General features: G+C 48.8%; 1 long non-coding RNA gene across 1 annotated transcript; it reads left to right on the plus strand.

Annotated features, from left to right (window-relative positions):
- The first annotated feature begins 505 nt into the window (after positions 1-505).
- LOC129402572 (uncharacterized) lies at positions 506-5,720 on the plus strand. The gene is made up of 2 exons (XR_008628700.1): positions 506-655; positions 5,462-5,720. It is a non-coding gene; the product is annotated as an uncharacterized LOC129402572 (long non-coding RNA).
- The last annotated feature ends 1,282 nt before the right edge of the window (positions 5,721-7,002 follow it).

Here is a 7,002-nt window from a genome sequence, read left to right on the forward strand (position 1 = left end):
CCTTCTGCAAAGTGGGGGTGCCAAAGGAGTGACCCAGCGAGGATGCTTTCAACACCGGGCCCGGGGCTGGGCACAGTCGGAGCGGCCGGTCGGAGCTCAGAGGGAGTGGCCGGGGCCGACCGGCCAGCAGCAAGGCGGGGGGACCCCGAGTGCCCGCGACAGGCTCACTTCTTCCTCTGCGTGGTGCCCTCCCCGCTGTGCCCCAGCCCACCACATTCCCTGGACACCTTGTGGGGCGGCGCTGACCGCCCCGACTAGGCAGAGAGGGAGGGCGAGGGGGTGAAGAGAAGCCCCTGAGCCCCTCCCCGCCCCGGTACCACGCCCCCCCCCCCTTCTCTGCCCAGAGCCAAGGGACAAACAGAGAATTGCAACTAGAAATTCGATCGATTGGTACGAGGGACCACGTGGTCCGGAGCTGGCCAATGACCAGGCCTCCCGGGATGAGCTAATAATGGAAGCAATTTGTAACTTTCAGTAGCTCTCCTGGCCTGGCACAGAGGGGAGGGAGATGGGTAGAGGTGGGGAGATGGGCACCCCCTCGATCCCTTATTTGTCCAGGGGCACGCAGACTCCCCCCATTCCTTCTTTTCCTCGATGCTGGCGCTCGCGGGGACCCGCGCCCACTTCTGTCCGGCAGCCGTCACCCCGGAGCAAGGTAAGCGGAGCCTTCGTTCCTCAACAAACCCTTGGGCACCTGCACGGCGCGTCCCCCTTCCTGTCCCATTTGGCAATTTATGTCTGATTTTGTGGGGGTTTGTTTTGTTTCTGTTTTTTTTTTTTTTTTTTGGTTGAAAGAAAACAATCTTTGGGTATTCTTTGGCAGAATTCGTTTCAGATTTGGGGAAAGATTTAATTTAGATGAACCTACGACTCTTGAGTCGTGAGTGGCACTTTTGGGTTAAGGGTCTTACGGAGAGAATCGTACTTACGGGGAGTTTACTTTTTTCGGCGGAGGGGACCACGCTATGTCTTTCGTTCTTTTTAACTTTTACTTCTTTAGTATGTCAGTTTCATGCTTCTCTCCACCCTTTCCTCTAATTTCAAAATTTACAAATAACCACTAAACAGATTCTCTCTCTCTCTTTCTATCTCTCTCTCTCATTTTCCTCCCTCAGTTTTTTTTTTGTTTGTGTGTGTGTGTGTGTGTGTGTGTGTAGTTGTTTTTGACTCTCCAGATTTTTTTCCCCCTTCCTCTTTGTGGACAGAGGTTTACTTTTGTGTTTTCTCTTCTTGTCTTGTAAATGAATTTATTGTGAGGCAAACTCCGTGGGGGTGTAAACAAGATGTTTTTTTTTTTTTTGCTTGATAATAGCCCCTCCTCTTTTGAAAAACAATTTCCTTGAAGTGTTTTTTGCTTTGTCCTAGTCTTTGTTTATTGGGTGTCAATTCAAATGTATTTTGACTTTAGATGTGTATTTCCTTTCATAACCTGATCTGTTCTTTAAGTAGAATCTTTTGTGCCATTTCAAAGGCTTTTATTTGCAAATTCACTGTTTTGTGGGTGCCCCTCACTTTTCAAAGCCTCCTTTGCACTCGTGCCTCTTCCATCTCAGACCCAAATCCTCAACATCCACCATTCCTAGCTTCAGAGACCAACTTGCCCTCCCAGCCCAGAGGACCCCTTGGAAGAAACATGTCTTCCTTAGTTCAGAGCCTGCATTTGGGGTTAGAGTTCTGAGGGCCTCTCTTTCCCCACCAGAAAAAACGAGGAAGAGCAGAACACGCTCTGTTGGACTCTTTGGTCCAAATAAGCTTTTTCTACTTGACTCCATTCTGGACAAGTGTTTGATATATAGTTGAATTGGTAGTTTTCTTCCATTCCACGAGTTCTAAGAATTCTAAGAATTTCTCACCTAAAAGTAAGATGTGAATTTGGAATCAGCCTGTTGTATGTCTTACCTCCTGGAGAAAGAATTCCTAAGAAGAGATACAGATTTAGACTCCCCTCTCTTACTTCTGAACGAAGTGGAGGTGGTAAGCTGCGGCGGGGGGGTGGGGGGCATTTTGCTCTTTAGCTTTGAAGGGGATATAAAAGAGGAGAGATTTTGGGAGGTGAGGTGTTGGACCACTCCTGGGTAGTGAAGGGGGGTTTGACTCCCAGTTCTGGGAAATTCTCTTTTTAAAACACAACTCTGGTGTAAACCATCAAAATGGCGTGACCAGGGTTTAGCCTACTAGGATGCATTGCAGGAACAAAAACAAATTCTGAGAGTAATCTCCAAAGAGTTATTTTTACCCCCCTTCTCTCCAAAGATCCCTCTTTCCCAATTCCGTGCGTTCCTCTGAACGAAACCGAGCTCAAGTCTGCAAAAGTCAAACTGTTCCTGCTCCTCCCCCCTCCTCTGCCAGCGCATTGACATTCCGGGCACATTCGACCCAGCCCCTGTCGCCACTTCTCCTAAGTATGAATCTAAATTACTATTAATAAGGGGCCCGCTCCAAGTTAATTGGCATTAAAAGAATTCATTTCAATTTGTTAATATTAAATGAATGCTCTGCACTTCAGCTCCCTCCTTCTCCCTGGATTCCCAGATGAGTGATGGAGAGTCCGGGCAGGGGAGCAGAAAGCGGATTTTATTTCTTACTCTCTGGATTAAGCCACTGCGTGGCCTCCCCGGGGCGGGGCGTCCAACGCCTAGTGGGAGTCCCATTGAGGAATGTCTCCTGTGTCTTCTGATGAAATTCGTCTGATTTAGCTGGAGTTGTGGTGTGGGGGAGGGCAGGGAGGGAGAAAGGGAGCATGTAAGAGTGAAAGAAAGATTTTGGGAGAGGGATATCTTGGGGAGAAGGGGAGAGGGCCTTGGGAGGAAGCTAGTGGGGAAAGGGACAGAAGTGAGTGAAGTGTTAGGGAACAGAAATTGTGGGCTCTGGGATTAAAGCAGATTTGAGAAGGAAGGTCTAGTAGAAAACCCCTTCCAGAGAAGGAGTGTGGGGTTGAGAGTGAGATACGGCAAAAGGGTCCTGGGGCCAGAGATAGTACAATGGGTGAGGTGTTTGTCTTCCACAAGGTTTACCAAGGATCAGTCCCTTAAATGGTCCCCCAAGTGTAGCAGGAATAACTTCTGAGCACTGCTGAGTGTGGTCCAGAAACCAAAACTGAACAAATAGGAAGAGTTTCTGAAGTCCTCTGGCTGTGTGAGTTTAGGCAAGTTGCTCAACTTTTCTGCCTTGTTCCTCGTAATGTAAAACTGGGATGATCATAGGATCCATCGCTGTTGTCTGAAATTGAGTGCAATGCACGCTCTCTGCTTGGACAGCGCTTGGCATAGAAACAACTAGTGCATGTTAGTTTTTATGATCTAGCACAGTGGTTAAGCACGTGGACTCTGGAAAAAGGGAGCAGAATGGTCTGGTTTTGAAACTCAGTCCTATCTTAAACTGGCTGTGTTATTTTTCCATCTGTAAAATGGGAGTTTTGAATCCCTCGATCTCTGTGGAACTGACTAATGCCTTGTGTTCATAGCTTGTGAGGAAATGAGCTAATGTTAATTTCTAGAGCAATTTCAGCTGAGGAAGAAGCACCGTAAAAGTATTAGCTGTTATTGCTGATTTTCTTTTTGTTTGTTTTGTTTTGAGGCCACACCTGGCTGACTGCACTCAGGAATCACTCTGGGTGGTACTCAGGGGACCATATGGAATGCCAGGAATCCAACTTGGGTCGGCTGCATGCAAGGCAAGGGCTCTACCTGCTGTGCTATTGCTTAGGCCCCTCTTGTTGATTTTCTGGCCTGGGAAAGTTGGAGATGGAGGCACAGAGAACTCTTAGAAATGAAAAAATTTGTGATTTCTCTATCACTGACCAGGTGAACTCTTTCAGCTACAAATCTGGTCTTGTCCAATATGGACTATCTTCACATATAGTGGGTGGAGGAAGAGTGAGATCCCAGTCCTAGTAGCTGGGGTACCCTGGTTCTTCCCCAGCCTCTGCTCTGGCTCTAGGCTGGGTGGTCCCCTCCCACAAGTCACTGATTTCAAGAAGGAAGTCTTTTCCTTCGAGAAGGCTGTGATGGGGGAACTGTTCTCACGTTGGTCTAACATCTCCCGTTGATGGAAGGCCCTCTTGAAAGGGTTGAGAGAGAGACTGGTAACAGAGGGAAATGCCCTCTGTACCAGCCCCCAATACTTGACCTTTTGGACCTTACTCCAAAAGGTGGAGAAGCAATGGTCCAAACAGGTGACATGATTTGTCAAACTCACAAGACTAGAAAGTGGGAAACTGATGTCAAAACTCTGTTTTGCTGATGACAAATCATAAGACCCCTTTTATAGGTGCACACTTTCTGAAACGGGAGCTGAGGTACGTGTCAAATTGGGGCAGGATGAGCCAGGATCATGGTGCAACTAGAAGGCAAGGGGTGGGAAGTGGGGTAGGAAGGGTTCAATCAGAGAAGACTTCCTGAAGGAGGAAATTATAGACCAGGGTTCAGAAAGGAAGAGAATGAAGATAAGTAAAAAAGAGGGTCCAGAGAGACAGTACAGCAGGAAAGGCATTTGCCTTACATGCAGCTTACTCCAGCATCCCATATGGTCCTCCAATAACTGCCAGGTATGATCCCTGAGCACCGAGCCAGGAGTAACTCCTGAGCATCAAGCATGGTCCCAAAACAGAAAACCAAAAATAAACCCAAAAACAAAAGAGAAGAGGATGGGAATGGTATGTTGGTAAAAAAGCAGAGGGATTACAAAGTTTGGGTGAGAGCAGGAGACATGAATCAGATTCGCCTGGGTTTTACTTTTCCAGTATCAAGTAAATCAGTTACCATTTATTGAGGGTCTCTGGTGACAGCGCTCCCCATTCTCCCATCTAATACTCACAGCAACACACGAGCAGATTTCCCATTCCTACTGCCAAGAACCAGTTGAAACGTAGAAATCTTAATCCCCATCCCCATCCGAAGGTGACACATTTAGTGACCAGATTTCCCTGGCATCAAAATCCATGCTTGGGTTTTCTGCAAAGCAGGACATCCTTGCCTGGATCCCTTTCTACTCCTAGTCTGGGGCACCCTGCACCCCCACATCTGCAGCACTAAAGGCTGGACTAAAGGACTGGAGTCAAGACTCAAATGAGATGGAGAACTTTTCCCCTGTGTGAGGAAGACAGTAGAAGGGTTCTTTGTGGGGTGCGTTTCATTTCCTCTTGGTGGTGAGATGTCATTGAAGTTCACTTTGGCCCTGGTTGTGGTTTTGGGCTCACACCCAGTAATGTTCAGAGGATACTCCTGGCTCTGCACTCAGGAACTAACTCCTGGCGGTGCTCGAAGGACTATGTGGGATGCTGGGGATTGTACTCAGATGGGCCGTGTGCAAGGCGAGCACTCTGCCCGCTGGACTGTCTCTCCAGCCCCGGTTCACTTTGTCTTCTGGGACAATTTCCCTCTCTGGGAGAGGAAGAAAAGGGTAGGGGTGTGGTTATGGGCCTTGGATTGAGTCCACTGACGTCCCTTCTCTCCTGTTTCAGGTGACATGCCAGTTCCCGGCAGTCCTTGAAGCCAGGGGTAGCCAGCAGGAAGTGTGAGCTGAAAACACCACCGGAAGTCGAGTAAGCGGAGTTCTCCCTGGCCTCCTCCTTTTCCTGAGCTGGACCAGATGCTCCTGAGACTGAAGGCCGATCATGCACCAGAAAGGAAATCCCGAGAGGGCAAGGCAACAGAATGACAGAGCCATCTGCCAATGGGACCCTTCTAGACCGTTTTGTGAGAAATAAACTTTTCTCTATGCGACTGTGTCTGTGAACCTTTTTTCCTATAGCAGTTTTGTTCTTGCTCTTTCTTAGTGTACTGCCTCACAGCACATTTGTCACTGGTAGGAATTTATCAGGTCCTGGAAAAATTATGCATGTTTATGCACGCCGAATTATTTAAGGTAAGCAGATTATTTAACCCAATCCTCATGATAAGATAGGTGTCACTGTTATTCCAACTTACAAAGGAGAAAATGGAGGCCCCCAAGGAGGTAAGAGATGTGCCAAGACACAGGCAGTGGCAGAGCTGGACTCACCAAAAGACACGCAGTGCTCACTCCCCACCAGGGGCAGCCCTCTGAGCACACAGCCGCAGGGAGCTCAGGCTCATCCTCTGCTTGACCATGTCCCTCACCATCATCACAGGGTCTGTGCCTCTCCCGTCCCAACACTGCCATCCGAGAAGCCCAGCTGGATGCGTGTAAGATGTGGGTTGCTACATAGGGTTCCAGTTGAAGCAAGGAAGATACAGTGAGCACTGCTCTGAAAGTGTTGGCAGATTCAGTCACAGCTGAGGTGTTTTGTTTTGTTTGTCTTGGTGTTGAAGCCGCACCCAGCTGTGCTCAGAGCTTACTCCTGGCTTTGCCCTCAGGGATGATTCCTGGCTGCTCAGGGGTCCATATAAGATGCTGGGGATAGAAACTGGGGTGACCACATGCAAGGCAAGTGCCCTGCTCACTATACAATCTCTCTTCAGCTCTTTAGTCACTGCTGAGGCCCAGATTGAGGGACAGACTTTGGTTTTTGGACCACTCATTTTAAGGGTGATTTTGGAACATGCTCAGTTGTGCTTGGGGTTTACTCGGTTTACTCCTGGCTCTGCATTCTGTAATCACTCCTGGGGGAGGAAGGGGGATGATATGAGGTGCTGGGGATCGAACCCAGATTGGCTGCTGCAAAGCAAGAGCCCACCTGCTCTATGACCCCTTTGGCCTCGAACCTCACCCACTCTGAAGGCTTACTTAAAGTCACACTAGAATTTTTCTGTTCAATTCCTGAATGCAAGGAGATCTCATCATCGGCTGCCTCTGGGAGCTACAAGGACCAAAATAACCACACAAGGGGACTGTGTCTCCTCCCGTAATGCTTGGGGTAGCTGCGCCTTGTTCCCTCATGTTCCCTGTGCCCTTCCTGCCGGACAGCTGCCTCCGAGACCCGCCTTTCCTGGGCCTGCACACTCATTTGGTCCAACATGCAGAGGGAAAGGAGACTCTGAGCTCGGCTCCCCTTTGCCTTTCTTTCCACATTTATATGTCCCC

This window comes from Sorex araneus, chromosome 2 (assembly GCF_027595985.1).
Source record: "Sorex araneus isolate mSorAra2 chromosome 2, mSorAra2.pri, whole genome shotgun sequence".
Lineage (NCBI taxonomy): Eukaryota > Metazoa > Chordata > Mammalia > Eulipotyphla > Soricidae > Sorex > Sorex araneus.